At 43.6% G+C, this 21,728-nt stretch overlaps 1 pseudogene; it reads right to left on the bottom strand.

The window, feature by feature from the left end:
- Window positions 1-16,404: 16,404 nt before the first annotated feature.
- On the bottom strand, window positions 16,405-21,413 carry LOC116884305 (annotated as a pseudogene).
- Window positions 21,414-21,728: the final 315 nt, after the last annotated feature.

Here is a 21,728-nt window from a genome sequence, read left to right as displayed (position 1 = left end):
CCTGACCCTGGTCCATGTGTGTGCCTGGTCCTGGTCCATGTGTGTGCCTGGTCCTGGTCCATGTGTGTGCCTGACCCTGGTCCATGTGTGTGCCTGACCCTGGTCCATGTGTGTGCCTGGTCCTGGTCCATGTGTGTGCCTGGTCCTGGTCCATGTGTGTGCCTGACCCTGGCCCATGTGTGTGTCTGGTCCTGGTCCATGTGTGTGCCTGGTCCTGGTCCATGTGTGTGCCTGACCCTGGTGCATGTGTGTGCCTGACCCTGGTCCATGTGTGCCTGACCCTGGTCCATGTGTGCCTGACCTGGTGCATGTGTGTGCCTGACCTGGTCCATGTGTGTGCCTGACCCTGGTGCATGTGTGTGTCTGACCCTGGTCCATGTGTGTGCCTGTCCATGTGTGTGCCTGGCCCTGGTCCATGTGTGTGCCTGGTCCTGGTCCATGTGTGTGCCTGGCCCTGGTCCATGTGTGTGCCTGACCCTGGTCCATGTGTGTGCCTGACCCTGGTCCATGTGTGTGCCTGGTCCTGGTCCATGTGTGTGCCTGACCCTGGTCCATGTGTGTGCCTGACCCTGGTCCATGTGTGTGCCTGACCCTGGTCCATGTGTGTGCCTGGTCCTGGTCCATGTGTGTGCCTGACCCTGGTCCATGTGTGTGTCTGGTCCTGGCCCACGTGTGTGTCTGGTCCTGGTCCATGTGTGTGCCTGACCCTGGTCCATGTGTGTGCCTGACCCTGGTGCATGTGTGTGCCTGACCCTGGTCCATGTGTGTGCCTGACCCTGGTCCATGTGTGTGCCTGGTCCTGGTCCATGTGTGTGCCTGGTCCTGGTCCATGTGTGTGTGCCTGACCCTGGTCCATGTGTGTGTCTGGTCCTGGTCCATGTGTGTGCCTGACCCTGGTCCATGTGTGTGTCTGGTCCTGGCCCACGTGTGTGTCTGTTCCTGGCCCACGTGTGTGTCTGGTCCTGGCCCACATGTGTGCCTGGTCCTGGTCTACTTGTTCTTCTTAATGCCTTTGAATTCTTCTCCATTCCTCTCTCTTGTTGGATAATCACCTTATTCTAGATCCTCATTACCTTGAATCTGAACCTTAATTTATCTTTCTCCTGAGGAAAAGCGTTTCTCTCAGGATAAGCATTCTAAGAGCGCACATGATATGCTCCTTTCTAAATGCCTTGCGAGGTAAGTGGTGCCATGAATATCTTGCTCTGTACTAGGACACTTCCTCCTGATCTGCTACTCCTGCTTTCTCACAGACATGGATCAACATGCAGCCACAGAAGTCACTGACTTCTCTCCATGGCCATAGTCAATTCATTGCATGAGAGCAGAATCAGCCAGGCTGAGTAACGTTTCACAGCTCAGCTACAGCTGTTTATGTGTATTCTAGAACTTTACATAGAGAATCTAAAAAAAAGCAGATGTGTACAAATAGTTGTTGGGGAAAAGGAAAATGGCTCCAGGATTAAATCCCTAGAAGGTAAATGCTGTTCATCTAAGACGTTCACTGCAGTGATGCACCTCTCGCTTAGCGTGAACTGTCCATGCACCACAGACCCACCCAGCTCAAGAATCCCATGGCCCTGGAGGCATGAGCCAGGTACGGTTCACACAGCTACCAGCAGTGCGGGGTGGGCCCTGATCTGAACCAGACGGGAGAAGCTGGAGAAGCCAAGTGAGCCTTGACTTTCCCTCTGCTCTTCATTGTGGATGAGAGGTGGCTTGAGTTCCTGCCTTTACCTCCCTGAAAATGATGGCTGTACCCTGAGATTGTAAACCAAATGAACCTTTTCCTCCCTAAGGTTACTAAATCCAATTCCTTGCAGTTAGCAAAGCTATATACTTCAGTTAGCCTCACTGTCTTTAATCTGATTTGTGTGTGTATTCAGACAACTGATTAAATTCTAATTGTGCTATATTTGGGCATTAGATGAAATGTGCTTCTTGATTTTAATGAGTTTTCTTTGATCAGACTGACCAGCATGAGCAGGGCATGTAGACTCCTTGCTGGCTTACCCAACATTTTACTCAAAGTGACCAGTCTCAACAAAGATAATTTCACTCTCCCATTCCTGCCGTAAGACCCATAAGAGAGGGCCCAGCCTTTGAAGCTTAGGTTCACAACCAGACAGACAAGGCCAGGAAAAGATGCCTGCACAGGACAGTGCCACAGCGTTCCTCCCTTGGAAGCCTTCCTATTCTTGAGAGTTCGTTCACATTTTCCCTTAATCTACTCAGCCACTGGCTCAGGATGGCTCTGGTGACCCTCAGACACACTAGCTTTGGGTCAAGCTCTGGGCCAAGAGCCCAGAAAGCCTCTCTCAAAACATCCCTGTCAAAATGACTATCATTTTTATTCTAACCAATTGTTTTAGAAGTCCTTAAAATGGACACAATTAAAGTAAGAAATACGCTACACAAAATCAAGCAAGAACACTACGCTGGCTGCTTGAACACTAATCAGAAGAGATTTTGACTTGAAACTGATATTAAGTGAAAGCCAAAATTTTGATGGGATTCTATTCGCAACAAAACTACTAACCTGGCTTGAAAATGCTATAATTTTTCAATTTCTGAAACAACCACCACGGCCCCAAACTTGAATTCAAAACAAGCTGTGCAATGTGCATAAACCCCATGGAAGGCTACTCTGCCAGCTTTAGATGCCGTCTAGAAATCAAAAAGACGAGGATAAAACTCCTAGGAGTCAAAACCAAATGCCTCAGAGAATGAACGAGTCTCGTTGGTCCTCCAGGGTCCCTGGACGCAGGTTAATTGTGACTACCACATGTGACCCCCCCACCACTTCTCAAACTCTGATTCCCCTCTGGTTGGACATCAGTGTCCAACACTCACATAAGGAGTCCCACAGCACTCCACCTTCCTCACATAAACAAGCCCTTGGTGTGCTCACGGCTTCCTCTCCCTCCCTCTCCATGGACACAGGCATTCTCTTTGGCTTTATCATCCTACCTTTAAGAGAGAGTATAAAATAAGGTGTTTGACAAATCAAATGTGGAGCTTCTAGCAAGGGGCGGGGGTTGTTTTGTTTAAGGTTGAATTTTATCTCACAAAAAAAGAAACAAAAAAATATTGTCAAAAACAACCTCCACAGAATTCTAGGCACTTATTTAAAGAAAAATTACAGAATCTTACTTAATACAAATAGTTTAAAGACTCTGGCATTTGAACTGACATTGTTTATTTTTCTTTTTTTTTTTTTATTATTAACTTGAGTATTTCTTATATACATTTCGAGTGTTATTCCCTTTCCGGTTTCGGGCAAACATCCCCCTCCCTTCCTTATGGGTGTTCCCTCCCCCCCCCCCATTGCCACCCTCCCCCAACAGTCTAGTTCACTGGGGTTCAGTCTTGGCAGGACCCAGGGCTTCCCCTTCCACTGGTGCTCTTACTAGGCTATTCATTGCTACCTATGAGGTCAGAGTCCAGGGTCAGTCCATGTATAGTCTTTAGGTAGTGACTTAGTCCCTGGAAGCTCTGGTTGCTTGGCATTGTTGTACATATGGGGTCCTGAGCCCCTTCAAGCTCTTCCATTGAACTGACATTGTTTATGCACACACATGCGCGCGCGAGCGCGCGCATACACACACACACACACACACACACACACACACACACACACACACACATCCACCCAGCTACCATAATGTGACAGTTCTGCTTGTCTAGAGTAGATGTTTTGCTCCCAGTGAGGTTATAACTTGGGCCAGGATTGCTGTGAAAACTGGAATAATTCATGCACGATAGCAAGAACTGCATGAGGGCTAACCTCACGCTCAGGCTAAGGTCGCATCGTTGGTTGGGCAAGCTGCAAACTACCTACTGGACTCTGAAGTCACCTACAGCTCCAGCAGATGGTGGCAGTTCTGTGCCTTCCCATCTCTGCCTCCCTTCTCTCAACATTACCAAACTCACACTCCGTTTCAAAACTATCCCTTTAAAACTACCCGTTTTTTTTCCCTCGACTAAGTTGGCTTCATTTTCTTTCTTGTCTTGCCACATATCTGGTTAGTATTTATCCACCATGTTGCAGTTTGGGGTTGCATGTTTGATTAGATACTCAGTAGTTTGAGAAGCTGTAACTTTATAATCACCTCCAGAAAATGGTGACAGTGCAATTATTTTCTTCTGTGGGCCACCCTGTTTAAATGTAACAGTACTTCCCCAGGTGACTCTGCACTATGTGTAGCACAGTTTATCTCTTTAATGTTGTATTTCATCCCTTCCCAGCCTTTTGGCTAAGATCAAGTGTAATGTTGTATTTCTTAGTTAAACCATCTCATTATTGATACATATTCTACAGAAAATTGACTTCCAATTAGCATCAAACTATATGAAGACTACAGTATTTTCAGTTAAAACTGTTGTCTTTTTTAGTTTAGAGTACCATTTATTATGATTTTTTTGTTTGTCATCAGAAGAAGAGAAGATGTCCTCCACAGTCACACTTTATAGCTGAGGAGGGTGGCATCCACATGTAGTCTCAGCTCTCAGGAGGTAGGAGCAGAAGTGTTGTTGTTTGAGTTTAATGAAGGCTGCTTATGAGACCTTGTCTCCAAGAACACTACATACAACACACACACACACACACACACACACACACACACACATACACACACAAAGAAAAACTGTAACAGTAACACTCATTTCATCTAAAGATTTTAAGTGGATTATTATAAAAAACAATCACTGCGTACTTTCATCTTATATACTATTTATTCTTAAGGCTTGTCAGCACCAAAGACCGAGCTTTTAACTGAATACCTCTTGTCCATTATAGCCTTGGCCCTTTGGTACCATGTGTATTTGAAATCCCCATCTAGCTAGAAACATAGGGCTTTTTTTTTCTTCTTTTCAAATCAAGAGAATTATCTCTTCTCAGAAAAATATTCTTGTGCAGAGACAAGCAATCCTCTCGTTAGCTAGAATGTGAAATGTGACAGATGACAAGTCAGAGAACATGTCATCAGGCGGGAAGAATGCGCTTGCACGCAACAGTTTATGCATTACGGCTGTTAGGAGAGTCAGGCTCTCAGAGTAACAAAATGTCACCTACATGGGAAGTCTTTGGTGTATGTGAGGAGGTTCGAGGTGGAAGCATGGTTTTTCTTCTTGGCAATTCTCTATTAAAATACTTCATCCGGCTGAGAGCGACTATTTTCATTCAAATGTAACTCTGCAAAGGCCACTGCGTAATCACGATAGCCATCAGCAAATTGATCCATGTGCAGTCGGTCCAGAAGTTACAAAAGCTGTTTCTGAGCCCTTGTTTGTATCCACCAGCTTACGATGACATCAGACCTAAAGCATGCGGGACTTGAACTGACTTCAAAGACTAAACTGAGACCAGCTAGCGTAACGTTTTTCTTTTCTTGGTTCATGTTTTCCATTTGGCTCCCATATCCTGTTCTAGTTTGATGCTCCTTCTAGAATTTCACTCACAAACCTTATAGCTTTGGTTCGTCAAACACGCTGATTAATAATACTGCTGCGGAGGCCAAGGATTTTAGCAAACTCATGTCTCCTGCTTGGAAGAATTAAACATCTACTGTTGTTTTCCACCCATGTCTAATACCATATTGAACATACAGAGTGTGTCTTACACGGATGTCTAAATGCATTTAATCAACATACATTTGCAGGGGACTGTTGACACTGCAGTCTGTTGCCAATACAATTAGTCACCAAACAAGCCTTTTGATGCAACAGAAATAGATCTATTTTTCCTAATTATATTTTTTTCAAGTAAAAATGGGTCATAACTAGTGTGTCATCCAATGGCCTTATTATGGCTTTAAAGAACAGACAGTTGGACAGCCTCTGTGGAGACAACAGAGCTTAAACTTGTATTTGTTTTGCTGGCAGAAGCGATGTCTGGAAACAAGGCAGTAGCTTTATGTCGGCGGCATGGTGCAGCCATCATTTTAGTCAGGGTGACATAAGCCTAAAATTGCGTTCCTTCACTGACCAAGCCGGGCAGGGCCTTGCGATGCTACGGTGCTTGGCTGTGGTGAGGTTTCCCCTCCTCTGCGCTGTCCTAGTCTCATGTCAGTCGATGTCAGCTCAGGACTCCTGTGGGCTGTGTTCAGCTCAGCCTTGCAGTGGGTTTGAAGCTCTGCAAAGGCTGGTTGGTGAGTTTCATAAATTCTGAAAATGGTGGACTACAAGAAATCAGCTGAGCTTCAGCCTTCGGTCTCTTGGGACTCTAGCTGATGAAGAAGGAAAGATGAACCACTTAAAGAACTCAGTCCAGTGTGGGGACCTCACATTTGTGCTTAGCTGGCAAATGTCTTGTTGGATTTCTGCGCACTAAGACGACACACTGAAAAAACGCTTTGTGAGTCTATGTGGTGGGTGTAGTAAAGTTGCTTCTGCCTCCACGTTCAAAACACTGCTTGCCAGGCCCCTCACTACCGTGATTCTTACGACCTTCTGGGGTGTAAGTCTACCATCGGTAGGGACTGGCTGTCCAACACGAAGGAATGGCAAGCTGGTTTCAAAAACAAATTTTAGAAGTGTAACGAAAGGCTGGTGCACCTTATTTAAGATTATTGTCTTCATGACTTTAAAATATCTTTTCTAAGATGTTATGGTCTCGTTTTTCCAACATTTAATTGAAAATTATTTGAAAAATATAACTTAACAGGATTTCATTCCTTCGATAGATATGCTGGATTTTCACGTAAGTGCTAGAGACTGCGCCTCTGGTCCTCGTGTCTCCACAGAGCTATGCAATGGCACCTCCACGGCCTCCTGAGCAGCTATCGTAGTCTGCAGGGGTTTTGTTGTTGTTGTTGCTATTATTTATTTATTTTTTCATTTTTTAATCATATTTTTTATTTACATTTCAAATGTTATCCCCTTTCCTGGTTTCTCGTCCATAAACCCCCTATTCCATCCCTCCTCCCCTTCTATGGGGGTGCTCCCCTACCCATCCACCCATCCACACACCCCTTCCCAATTAGCTGCACTGACATTCCTCTGTAGTAGGGGGTCCAAGGGCTTATCCTCCCACTGGTGCGAAGCAAGGCAGAGACTGAAGAAAAGGCCATCCAGAGACTGCCCCTCCGGGGATCCATCACATATACATACAGTCACCAAATCCAGACACTATTGGGGATGCCAAGAAGTGCATGGTGGCAGGAGCCTGATATAGCTATCTCCTGAGAGGCTCTGCCAGAGCATGACAGATACAGAGGTGGATGCTCGCAGCCAACCATTGAACTGAGAACAGGGTCTCCAATGGGGAAGGTTAGAAAAAACTGAAGCTGAAGAGGTTTGCAATCCCATAGGAAGAGCAACAATATCAAGCAACCAGACACCCCAGAGCTCTTAGGGACTAAATCTCCAACCAAAGAGCACTCCTTGAGTGATGGCTCCAGCTGCATATGTAGCAGAGGACGGCCTTGTTGGGCATCAATGGGAGGAGAGGCCCTCGTCCTGCGAAGGCTGATGCCCCAGTGTAGGGGAATGCCAGGGTGTCAAGGAGGGAGGAAGTGGTTGGGTGGATTTGGGACCACCCCCATAGAAGCTGGGGAAGGGGGGGTGGTCCAGGGGGTTGCCGGAGGGGAATCCAGGAATGGGGATTACATTTGAAATGTCAGTGAAGAAAATATCCAATAAAAGAAAAAAATCTATACAATGAAAATGCTTTACAAATGTTGCTTTATCATTATTTTGTAATTTCTAGAATGCATTGCATTCTGATTTACCTGAAGACAAATTATATAATAGTATTCGTTTCCTTTTAATATGGAATTATATTTCTTATGTACAGTAATTATAATTATATCAAAAAGGTTAGGAAAAGATTAGACTTAAGGGTTTTTCCCCCCATCTTTATTAAATTAGGTGTTTCTTATTTCCATTTCAAATGTTATTCCCTTTCCCGGTTTCCAGGCCAACATCCTCCTAACCCCTCCCCCTCCCCTTCTATATGGGTGTTCCCCTCCCCATCCTCCCTCTCCTCAAGAATCCCGTTCACTGGGGGTCCAGCTTGGCAGGACCCAGGGCTTCCCCTTCCACTGGTGCTCTTACTAGGATATTCATTACTACCTATGAGGTTGGAGCCCAGGGTCAGTCCATGTATAGTCTTTGGGTAGTGGCTTAGTCCCTGGCAGCTCTGGTTGGTTGGCATTGTTGTTCATATGGGGTCTCAAGCCCCTTCAAGCTCTTCCAGTTCTTTCTCTGATTCCTTCAACGGGGGTCCCGTTCTCAGTTCAGTGGTTTGCTGCTGGCATTCGCCTATGTATTTGTCGTATTCTGGCTGTGTCTCTCAGGAGAGATCTACATCTGGCTCCTGTTTGTGTTTTCCTGGAATTCTTTCAGGGATTTTTGTGATTCCTCTTTATAGGCTTCTACTTGTCTATGTTTTCCTGCGTTTCTCTAAGGGAGTTCTTTATGTCTTTCTTAAAGTCCTCCATCATCATGATCAAATGTGATTTTAAATCTAGATTTTGCTTTTCTGGTGTGTTTGGATATTCAGTGTTTGCTTTGGTGGGAGAATTGGGCTCTGATGATGCCATGTAGTCTTGGTTTCTGTTGCTTGGGTTTCTGTGCTTGCCTCTCACCATCAGGTTGTCTCTGACGTTACCTTGTTTTGCTATTTCTGACAGTGGCTTGACTGTCCTATAGGCCTGTGTGTCAGGAGTGCTGTAGACCTGTTTTCCTGTTTTCTCTCAGCCAGTAATGGGGACAGAGTGTTCTGCTTTCAGGCGTGTAGTCTTTCCTGTCTACTCGTCTTCTTCAGCTGTTCCTGTGGGCAGGAACCAGAAGGGCCTGTCCCTACTTCTCCTGGGTCCCTGCGCATAGGGTGCCCAGATGGTGCTAGGCGTTTTCCTCTAGAGTCAGAAATGTGGGCAGAGAGTAGTCTCCTCTGGTTTCCCCAGTGTTTCTGCCCCTCTGATGGACTAGCTCTCCCTCCCATGGGATTTGGGTGCAGGGAGCTGTTTGACCGGGTTCTTTCAGATCCAGGCGCAGTCTGAACCACAGGACTCCTGCAGCTTGACTGCCCCATCTTCCTGTGCCCAGAGGCCATATAGAGTTTCCTCTTGGGCCAGGGATGTGGGCAAAGGTGGGCAGAAGAGGCAGTCTCTCCTGCCCTGCAGTCTCAGGATTGCCCACAGGACTGGGCGATCAGCTCTCTCTCCTACAGGGTTTAGGAGCAGGAGCTGTGGGCGGGATCAGCGAGGTTCGGGCACCAGCTAGAAACCCAGGTTTTTAACATGTCTGCCATTGGCAACAACGTTCTTATTTTACTAAAGACAGTTGAGGGAAAGGCCCAAAATGATAAAATTTGTTTGTAATCTTTTTCATGTTTTTATAAAAGTGACTGGCAGAACAAAGAACACCTAGATTTCTTTACTAAAAACTGATGATATTGATAATGATGGTTGTGGTAGACTGAATATAATTGGCCCCTTAGACCCAGAGGGAGTGGCACTATTAGGAGGTGTGACCTTGCTGGAGGAAGTGTGTCACAGTGGGGGCGGACTTTGAAGTTTCATATGCTGCAAGCTGTGCCACAAGCTATGCCACATGGGAAGGGTCCGTGCTCCAGACCCCACTGCTCCTGGAATGTTGCAGGGCTGTGAGTACTGGGCTTTGAAGGAAAAAATGGAGAAGATCAAAATTATTAAACACAAGTTTTCCTAAGTGTTTGATAGAAAAGGCTGATTTTCTTACATCTGTAAAGACAACTTAAAGATTTATTTATGTGTATGTGTGTGTATATGTGTGCGTCACGAGTGTGTGTGGTTGTCTATGGAGACCAAAAGAGGACATTGTGTCCTCTGGAGATAGAATTATAGGCAATTGTGAGCCACCCATTTTACCCATACTGGGAGCCACATTGGAGACTTCTGCAAGAGCAGCCACCACTCTTAATCACTGAAGTCCATTTTTCTTTCCAACCTCTACACAAATAACTTTAAAGGAATATTTAGTGATATAACCTAAAATAAGAATGTCTGGTTTGATGGTGCTTTCTTTACACAGTGGAGAAGGAAGGTGGTTATTTTGGTGAGTATCATGTCATTGACTTGTTTTTCTAAGTTACAAATGCCCCCCTTTTTGAGACACAGTTTCTCTGTGTAGCCCTGGTTGTCCAGAAACTCACTCTGTAGACTGAACTGGCCTGGAACTCAGATAACTGGCTGTCTTTGCCTCTTAAGGGCTAGGATTAAAGGCATCTGCCACTATGCCCAGGTACAAATGCCTTTGTTATTTCAAAGCCAGTATTGCTGCCTTCGGTCTGCACATCTCTGCACTGGTGAGTGTCTCCCTGTGATGTTAGCAGCACTGGCTACTGAGTGTCTTTGGGCTGTCTTCTGTGAGCGTCATCCTTGATACCTACGCTAGGAATTCACGTCTCCAGACTCGAGGGGAAACATACTTTCTTCTACAGCTCACAGTAACTACAGTCCAGTTCTGCGGAAATCTCCCAAGTGTCCAGGCTTATCAGAATACTGTCATCAGTTTTGTTAACAAAGCAGATCACACGGTCCTTAATCTGTATTATTCGATGCTGAAAAACATGTCAGTTTCTCCTGAGAATACACCTTAGTTTCTATAACACTAGGTCACTCAAGGCAGCCTTTCCAGCCTGCAGGTACCCAGACGCTTTCCTAGTAATATGTGTGGAGCAGCGCTCAATGAATAGGAACGAGCATTATTCTGGGACAAGCTCATTACACATTTGGTAAGAAAATGTCCAGGTCGAGTCTTACTGCTGTGAGCATGCATTAATGTTAACATGTGTTATAAAAACAGTATATCCCATTACCTTTGTGTGTGTGTGTGTGTGTGTGTGTGTGTGTGTGTGTGTGTGTGTGTGTGTGTGTGTGTGTGTGTGTGTGTGTTTCAAGACAGGGTTTCTCTGTGTCCTGGTGTTAGGGTCCAAGAATCGCTGAAGGATGACCCTAGACCCCAATAGTATGCAAAGGCAAAGAACATTTCTACTACAGAAACCACCAACATGTGGGGGTCAGCCATTTCTCACAATAGTGACAACCAGAGGTGCTTGCAGGCCCCTTTTTACACACTGCTGGGAGAATTTTCTAGAAGGGTTAGGTAACCTCTAATATGATTGGCTAGAAGTACAGCAGCAACATTAGTACAATTTTGATTGGTTGCTCTGTTGGTCTTATTAGTTTTGGCGAGGCCTTCAGCTAGATGCCCCAGAAACCATACTCAGGTCCAGTGTCAGGACCATCACTGATTAATGATCCACTGTTTGTGGCCCCCGAGGAACCTTGTTCATTTTCCTAGGAAACTGAAAGTTTCTCATTCTCAACATTTTTGGAGCTCTCATTGGCTGTCCTGGACTCTCTTTGTGGACCAGGCTGGCCTCAAACTTAGAGAATCTGTCTGCCTCTGTCTCCCAAGTGCTGGGACTAAAGGCGTGTGAAACCACTCCCAGCCTATCACTTCGTTTTGATCAAGGAAGGAGTTATGTCCCAAAATCATAGCGATTATGACTAATTCTCTAAGCAAATGAAATAAAGTAATCGCTGAGATGAACAAATGGTAATTTGTACCAGATGCACCCATGGGAGTCAAACAGCCCTCTGACTGGGGGGGGTGTGGATGATTATAGGAAAGATAGAAAAAAGGATGCAAAAGACAGAGAGGAGGGCTGCAGGTCATTACCACGCCAGCTGCAAGTGTTTCTCATGGCCTTTTCTTACTACCTTGCCACAGGAAGCCACAGGCTAACAGAAATAATTACTGAGATATACACATAAGACATTTGTTCCCATCCAAAAGACCCCCTCCCATTCCTTCCACCGAGGTCAATAGAATCTTCAGCACCTCCCCTTGAGCCTCAAGTGCATCTTCTCTTATCATCCCATGCCTCAGCAGGCTGAGAAATCTGCCAGCAGACCCTGACCTGCCTTGACTCTGCCTGACAGGCAGACTTTTCTCTCTTGTTTTTCCCTGCTTCAGAGAAGTGGCAAATGACTCCCAACAGTAATTATTTTCACATAACCTTATTTTGTGAGCTGCAGTATTAAATCTTGAGCTTAACAAAAATCTTTAGAGTCAATCCACCAGAATTTAGCCAATAAGAATTTAATTTTACAGCAAGTAAATGTCAGAGGTTAAGTTTATTGGGTGGTATTTGCACGTGTTTATGGCATTCTCAGTGCACTCTAAAAGATGACAGACAGTCCCTGTCCCAGTGAGACTCTGGCCTAAATGTATTCAGTTCACATATCTATACCAGGAGAGGACTGCCATTAACCATGGCGTTTCCAATGTACCTCACTGCCTAATGATCTACACATGGTATTCTCCAAAACCTGTGACTAAGGATGTACCTAGTATTCTAGCAAGGCCAATATGAATGAGGTCATCCTTGATGTCTTGAGGGTTTTGTTGTTGTTGCTGCTGCTGCTGTTGTTATTGTTGTTTTTTGATAGCATCTGTTGTGGCACTATTCCTGGGGGGGTGGAGAGATAAGAGCAGACATCTCCTCAGTCCAGATAGAGGATCAATAAGAGACCAAAATACCACCGAAGTCCAACTTGGAGAACTAATGGGTTTTATTGGAACAATTTATAGGAACATGGATGAGGGGTTACTTATAGGAGCAGAACTGATTCAAAGAGAGCTGACAGATCAAAAAAGCTGGGAACCTGGAACACAGATTACCTGCAGGCTTGACAGGTTGCAGAGAGTCCTTTCCCTGCAGGTCTATGCCTCTTGTGGGCAGCTCTGCTAACTCGGCATCATCCAGGCTGTATGGTCTGAACCTCCCCTAAGCAATTGGGCTTGTCTGAGAGTCTTCTTTATAGCTCTGCTTGTCTGAGAGGGTCTCTCCCTCAACAAGGAAAGAGGAACGTAGTGAATTTGGTTGGTTTCAGGGACTTCCTGAAGTTGAGTTGTTTATTTCCTATGTTAATGAGTTTCCATGAAGAAAGGAGTGTTTTACCTCTCCTGTTGTTTCACCTCCTTCTACGCATCCTGCCTAAAATATACTGTTATTTCACTTTCCTATTAAATCCTAGGTCTTAAGAAGTTTCCTTCCATGATGGAAGGTTTGAATTCAGAGGAAATTGTTACATGACAGCATCCTTGGAGCTTGCCTGGTCACTGACTTTTCAGAGATGCTAGTTTTGGTACCTGCGAAATCCTAATCAACTTGAGCTAGAGAGATGCACCCTACCCCCAATTAAGATCATTTGTTGCTCTTACAGGAGACCTGAGTTTGACTTCCTGTGGTACCTCACAACAGTTCCAGAAATCTGACATCCTCTTCTGGCCTACTCAGGCCCCAGACACATTCATGTGGTGTCCATACATGTGGCTAGGCAAAACAGTCATACACATAAACAATTAAAAATTTAAAAATAAAAAAGGAGACACCTCATCAACTCTTCTAGATTTCTTGATTTCAAAATTCATGGCGCAAGCTAGAGAAATGACTCAGTGGTTAAGAGCACTGACTGCTTTTCCCCAAGTACCTAGATTCAATTTCCAGCACCCACATGGTAGCTCACAACTGTCTGTAACTCCTGTTCTGGGGGATCTGACACCCTCACACAGACATACATGCAGTCGAAACACCAATGTACATAAAATAAAAATAAATAAATAATTTAAAAATAATAGGAGTCTGGTGGTGGCAGTGCTTGCCATTTATCCCAGCACTTAGGACCCAGGCAGGCTAAAACCTGCCTGTAATTCAGTTCCAGAGGAATTCAACACCTCAGGCTTCTGTGGACACCTGCATTCATGTACATCCACATATATGCACAGACACACTCATGCACGCTTAAAAAAATATAATAAAGGGGCTGGAGTGATGGCTCAGCTGTTAAGAGCACTGACTGCTCCTCCAGAAGTCCAGAGTTCAATTCCCAGCAACTACATAGTGGCTCACAACCATCTGTAATGGGATCTGATGCCCTCTTCTGGTGTATCTGAAGGCAGCTATATTAAAGAAATAATTATTTTAAAAAAAATTGTGTCACACAAAACATAATGGCATTCATTTTAGAAAGAGTGTGAAAGGGTTAGTTATGGTACTAGCTTGAGAGGTAGATTTCTGCTTTTCTCCAGCCTCTAAGAAGAGGTCAGACCACTGATATTGATCCTCTGATCCCAGCAAGGGCTGTCATCAGACTGGTTCTGTCTGATTAGAGTACTGAGTACTGTTCACAATCGTATCTATGTCCTCTCCAGTAGGAATGTGATATCTTTCCATGAGTAATTTTGAAGTTGCATGTGTTTGTTTATTGAGTAAGCATGCATACATCTTCTATTGCATACATAGAGGTCAGAGGACGACTTGTGGTCCTACCATGTGGGATCCAGGAATCACACTCAGGTCACCAGCCTTGGCAGCAAGTGCCTTTACTTGTTGAGCCCATTAAATATCTTTAATGTCTCCTCTAGGAAATAGGAACTTTTTCTTTTCTTTTCTTTTTCCTTTGTCTTTCTCTTGTGGTCTCATGGACAGGCTCTTAAGTATCAGTGGTTTTCACCAAGGGGAGAGGTCAGCTGATGATGCTTAAACTTACTAGCCTTTAACACAAATGAGGTATGTGACTTGGGCGTCTACTGACAGCTTGCGGAGGAACCACCAGGGTGGTATTTGGAGAAACAGGGAAGTGTGGCCAGTGGTATGAGCAACGTGGCTGATCTCCCAGAGCTGGAAGTCTGATGTCAACAAGTCAAGAGCTTATGAGACCATATTTTCATGCTATTGCACTAATGCGTGATGATGAAGTCTGTGAAGGTAGTCAGCTGAATAGATATAAATAGTTGGTTTTAGAAAGTGCAGTGATAGGGACACAGGAGAGCAGCGTTTTGCCTTCCTCACCTGCTTCTGGATGCTTCGAGTCCCATACAAGTCCTAGGACCCTTCCTCCTTCCCAACCCTGAAACGAAACATCCAGGAAAAGACCTAACCTAAGAATGATAAGAACAGAAGAAGGTATTGAGTCCCAGCTCCAACCTAAAAAGAGATGCCTATAAACATACAAGAACTTTATAGAACATCAACTAGAACTGACCAGAAATGAACCCCCCTGGCACATAATAATCAAAACATAAAATATATAGAACAAAGAAATAATATTAAAAGTGATAAGGGAAAAAAGCCAGATAACATACAAAGGCAGACCTATCAGACTCAAACCTAACTTCTCAACAGAGACTGTAAAAGCTAAAAGGGTCTAGATAAATATCCTGGAACCTCTAAAAAACCATAGATGCCTACCTAGACTACTATACATAACAAACTATCAATCACCATAGAAGGAGAAAATAAGATATTTGAAGACAAAACCAAATTTAAACAATATCTATCTACAAATCCAGCCCTACAGAAAATACTAAAAGGAAAACTCTAAACCAAGAAGGTTAACTACACACAAGAAAACACAGGGAATAATAATTTCACACTAGTAACAAAATAAGGGAAGCACACACACACACACACACACACACATACACACACTCATCAAAATAAGAGGAAATAACAATCACTGGTCATTAATATCTTCCAACATCAATGGACTCAATCAATTCCCCAATAAAAAGACTATATATTTAACAGAATGGACATGAAAACAGGATTCATCATACTGCTGCATACAAGAAACCCACCTCAGCCATAGAGATAGACATTACATCAGAGTAAGGGGCTGCAAAAAAGATTTCCAAGCAAGTGCACCCAGGAAGCAAACTGAAATAGCCATTCTAATATCTAATTAAATAGACTTTCAACTGAAAACAAAGAGACAGGGAAGGACACTTCATATTCATCAAAGGAAAAATCTACCAAGATGATAGCTCAATTCTGAACATCTACACCCCAAACACAAGGGCACACACATCCATGAACGAGACATTGCTAAAGCTTAAATTGCACATCAAACCCCACACATTAATAGTTGGAGACTTCTACACCCCACTCTCACCAATTGACAGGGCATTCATACAAAAACTAAACAGAGAAACAGTGAAACTAATAGAGATTATGAATTAAATGGACATAGCAGAAATCTATAGAATATTTCACCTACACACAAAGAATATACCTTCTTCTTAGCACCTCAAGGATCCTTCTCCAAAATTGACCATATAGTCAGTCACAAAGCAAGCCTCAAAGGATACCAAAAATTGAAATAATGCCTTGTATCTTATCAGACCACATGAATTAGAACTGAACTTCAACAACAACAGAAACACAGGGAAGCCTATAAACTCATGGAAATTGAACAACTCTCTACTCAGTGATGTCTGGATCATGAGAGACTTTTTTCTTTCTTTCTTCCTTTCTTTTTTTTCTTTCTTTTTTCTCTTTTGAAGCTTTTTAGTTTATTTTATCCTCTCAGAAATTCGCCTATCACAGCAGAACATCGAGTCACTGAAGAGCTACTCCTTTGGCTTTTTGCCAGCACCAACATTAGCCTTTGCAGTCCCCTGACCTTCTTCATTCTGTTCTTGCGTTCCTTTTGCTGTCTGCAGGAGGTCCCTTTCTTCTCATAAAGGCCGTGTCCTGCAAGTCTGTGTTGAGGCTCATTCTTCTTTGCATCATCTAAAGAGTCATAGATCAGGCCAAAGCCAGTTGTCTTGCCACCACCCAAGTGGGTTCTGAATCCAAATACAAAGATGACATCTGGGGTGGTTTTGTACATCTTGGTCAACTTTTCCAGAATTTCTGTCTTTGGTACGGTGGCCTTCCCAGGATGAAGGACATCAATGACCATCTATTTCCTCTGAAGCAGATGGTTTGTCACGAACTTCCTGGTCCGGATGATTATCGTGTCATTTATGATGGCTACAGTGCCAGAGCTGTAGAGGAAAAGAGGGAAATAAAGACTTTCTAGAATTCAATGAATATGAAGGCACAACATATCCAAACTTGTGAGACATAATGAAAACAGTGAAAAGAGGAAAGTTCATAGCACTAAGTGCCTCCGTAAGGAAATTAGAAAGACCTCACGCTAGCAACTTAAAAATACACCTGAAAGCTCTAGAAAAAAAAGAATCAAGCACACCAGAAAGGAGTAAAAGGCAGGAAATAATCAAAATCAGGGCTGAAATCAATCAGTTAGAAACAAAGAAAACAACACAAAGAATCAACAAAACCAAGAGCAAAGTCTTTGATAAAATCAACAAGATAGATAAACCTTAGCCAAACTAACCAGGAGACAGAGAGACAGTGTCCAAATAAACAAAATCAGAAATGAAAAGGGAAACATAACAACTGACATTGAGGAAATTCAAAGAATCATTAGGTCTTACTTCAAAAATAGGAAAATAAAAAAGGAAAATTTTAATGAAATAGACAATTTTCAGATACCACTTATCAAAGTTAAATCAAGATCAGGTAAATGATTTATCCAGTCACACAACCCCTAAAAAAAAATAGAAGCATTAAAAATCTCCCAACCAAAAAAGGCCCAGGGTTTAGTGCAGACTTTCAAAGAAGAGGTAATTCCAATACTCCTTAAACTATTTCACAAAGTAAAAAACAGAAGAAACGATGTCAAACTCATTCTATGAAGCCACAGTCACTCTGATACATACACCACACAAAGACATAACAAGGAAAGAGAACTTCAGACCAATTCCAACTATGAACATTAATGAAAAAATAATCAATAAAATACTTGCAAACTGAATCCAAGAACACATCAAAGACATCATCCATCAAGATCAAGTAAGCATCATCCCAAGGATGCATGGGTAGTTCAATATATGACAATCCATCAACATAAACCACCATATAAACAAACTGAAAGAAAAAAACCATATGATTATTTCATTAGATGCTGATAAAGCCTTTGATAAAACTAACAGAGAAATCAGGGATGCAGGGCAAATTTATAAACTTAACCAAAGCAACATACAGCAAGTCAATAGCCAACATCAAACTAAATGGAGAGAAACTTAAAGCATTTCCACTAAAATTAGGGACAAGGCAAGGCTTCGCACTCTCTCCTTATCTATTTAATACACTACTTAAAGTTCTACCCAGAGCAATTAAACAACAAAAGGCGATCAAGGGAATACAAATTGGAAAGGAAGAAGTCAAAATATTGCTTTTTGTGGATGATATGCTATATGTAAGCAAGCCCCAAAATTCTACCTGGGAACTTCTACAGCTGATAAACACCTTCAGCAAAGTGGCTGGATGTAAAGTTAACTCAAAGAAATCAGTAGTCCTTCTCTATACAAATGATAAAATGGGTCGAAAAGAAACTGGGGAAACAACCCTTACAACATAGCCATGAATAATATAAAATACCTTGGTGTGACTCCAACCAAGCAAATGAAAGAGCTGTATGACAAGAATTTCAGGTTCTTCAAGAAAGAAATTGAAGAAGATCTCAGAAGATGGAAAGACCTCCCACGCTCATGCATAGGTAGGATTGACATAGTGAAAATGGCCATCTTACCAAAAGCAATGTACAGATTCAATGCAATCCCTATCAAAATTCCAACACAATTTCTATAGACCTTGAAAGAGCAATTCTTAATTTCATATGAAAAACAAAAAGCCTAGGATAGCAAAAAACAATCCTGAACAATAAAAGAACTTCAGGAGAAATCACCATCCCTGACTTCAAGCTGTACTACAGAGCAATCGTGATTTTTTAAAAACTGTGTGTTATTTGTACAGAAACTGACACATTGATCAATGGAATTGAATCAAAGATCCAGAAATAAACCCCCACACCTGTGGACACTTAATTTTTGATAAAGAACCAAAAACCACACAGTGGGAAAATAAAAGCATCCTCACAAATGGTGCTGGTCTAACTGGACGTCTACATGTAGAAGAATGCAAATAATCCATACTTATCACTATGCAAAAAACTCAAGTCCAAGTGAATCAAGGAGTTCAACATAAAGCCAGATACACCTAATCAAATAGAAGAGAAAATGGGAAGTAACCTTGAATGCATTGGTACAGGAGACGACTTCCTGAACCTAACACTAGTGACTCAGGCTCTAAGGTTAACAATAGGTAAATGGGACCTCATGAAACTGAAAAGCTTTTGTAAGGCAAAAGACACCGTCAATAGGACAAATCAACAGCCCACAGATTGGTAAAGGACCTTCACCAATTCTACATCTGACAGAGGGCTAATATCCAAAATTTATAAAGAACTCAAGACGTTAGACACCAACGATCCACACGGCCCAATTTTTAAAATGGGGCACAGGACTTAACAGAGAATTCTCACAGAGAAATCTCAAATGGCTGAGAAGCACTTAAAGAAATAGTCAATGTCCTTAGTCATCAGTGAATTGCAAATCAAAACTGTAGTGAGTTTGGTCTGATGTTGCTTGTATTCTTATGTTAATTTGAGTCCCCAAAATTGTTTGTACCAGAGTCTGCACATCCACTTGTAAGACACTGAGGGACCCTGCCCCCAGCTGTTTCTGATTGGCAAATAAAGATGCTAGCAGTTAATGGCTGGGCAGGGTAAACAGGGGTGAGATTAGGATTTTCCCAGCCCTGGGACTGAGAAGGAGGAGAAAGAGGTCCGCCATGGCAGGGGAGTATGGAGGAGAGAAGAGTTACCATGCATCTCCAGGACTAGCTGAAGGCCTGGGATGGGATAAGATATGGGGAGTGTATTGGGGTGACTCTAGCTGAGAGTCCTACCAGAGGGGGATATATAGAGTGAAGTGGCCACCTCTGATAGCCAGGTAAGAGGGAGGGGGACATCAATCTACCCACAAAACCTTCAACCAAAAATGTGCGTTGCCTATGAGATGTGCAGATGGAACAGAGACTGAGGGAACAGCCAATCAGTGACTGCCCAAACTTGAGACCTATCCCATGTGAGAGAGCTAACAGCCCCTGACACTATTAATGATGCTCTGCTATGCTTGCAGATAGGAGCCTAGCATAACTGTCTCCAGAGAGGCTTCATCCAGCATAGGATGGAGACACATGCATAGATCTACAGTCAAACATCAGGTGGAACTTGGGGGATCTTGTGGAAGAGTGAGTGACAGAATTGAGCAAGCCAAAGGGGTCAAGGACACCACAAGAAGACCTACAGAGTCAACTCACCTGGGCCCTCAGGGACTCACAGAGACTGGGCCATCAACCAGGGAGCATGCAGGGGCTGGACCTAAATATAACAACGTGCAGCTTGGTATTCGTGTGGGTCTCCTAATAATTGGAGTTGGGGTTGTCTTTGACTTCATTGCCTGCCATTGGATCCCCTTCCACTAGCTGGCCTGCCTGGGGGGCCTCAGTGGGAAAGGATGCACTTAATCCTGCTGTGACTAGATGTCCCAGAGCAGGGTGGTATCCAAGGTGGGGACTTTGCCTTCTCTGAGGAGAGGGGAGGGGCAGTGCAGGAGGAAGGATTTGTTAGAGACCTGGAGGAGAAAAGGGAGGGGGCTGTGATCATGATATAAAGTGAATAAAAATAAATAAATTATTAGAACTCCCCAAAAGATGTATTTATTCTTTCATTTTATTATACAAGGATAATCTTTACACAATGCACAATAACATTATGCCTTAAAACTTTTGTCTTAGCCAGTGTTCTATTGCTGTGAAGAGACAACACAACTATGGCAGCTCAAACCATTTACTGGGGCTTGCTTACAGGCTCAGGAGTGTGGTCTGTACTCAGCATAGCGGGAAGCATGGTGAACACAGGCATGGTGCTGGAGAAGGAGCCAAGATTTCTACGTCCAAATCTACAGGACTGGCTTGGGCATTTGAAACCTGAAGTCCCACCCCAATGACACTTCCTCCAACAAGACCACTCCTACTCCAATAAAACCACACATCCTAATCTTTTCAAACATTGCCATGCTCTATGAGCATATAGGGGCCATTTTCATTCAAACCACCACAGAGTCCAAAGTCTGAGTCCCAACCTCATTGTTTTGTTGATAAAGTTTTATTGGAAAACACAGTTATTTGTCTTTGGACTACGAGTACTTCACAATACAATGGCAGAGTTGAGTAGTGCAAGCAGACACTTCCCACGCTTCTCACTTACATAGTTTATCAGCTCTCCTTGGATTATTTCACGGCAAATAATCAATGTCAAGTTTCAAACCTGGACAAGTCACCGAGGTGTCTATTTAACATTTCAAAGCGGACCTGGACTCTAGGTTCTCCCAGCATCCCTCTGTCCTGCCCGTTACGGGGTACAGCTGGCATATCTGGCCCCCTTCCTTGAACTCTCTAGTCAGCTACTCTCCCCGCAGAGGCTCTTACCGAGATAACGCAGACACTTTGGTCACCTGCTCTCTTCTGCTCTTTGGCCCCCTCGGTACTCTGGCCTCCTGGCCGCTGTGCTTGGTTTTCCTCTCTCCCCATGGTTCTCGGCTCGTCTCATGGCGTCCATTCTCAACCATTCGAGGTTCCCAGCAGCCTCCACCCCAGCCTGTGCCATTTCTCATGTGGAGAAACATGGGCTGGGGCGCCTATCTCGGGCTGTGTTTTGTCTCCCCTGAGTGGCACGTCGGTGTCCCATGAGCTCGCACCCCGATGGGGAGAAAGGTATGTAGCCTAGCACCCCTGCCATTTTGCCTCCCCAAGTGGCATCTCCCCAGTGGCAAAGCAAAATGCAGAACCACATTCTGCCATAACTAGAAGTAGTCATGTCCCTTCCTTTCCTTTTTATTTCTTTTTTTATTCACTCATCAGCATATCATTTGATATATATATATATATTATAAATGCCATTGTCTTTCTTAAAAAAAATTAG

The sequence above is a fragment of the Rattus rattus genome, chromosome 1 (assembly GCF_011064425.1).
Source record: "Rattus rattus isolate New Zealand chromosome 1, Rrattus_CSIRO_v1, whole genome shotgun sequence".
NCBI classification, from domain to species: domain Eukaryota; kingdom Metazoa; phylum Chordata; class Mammalia; order Rodentia; family Muridae; genus Rattus; species Rattus rattus.
This window is presented reverse-complemented; position numbering and strand designations above follow the sequence as displayed.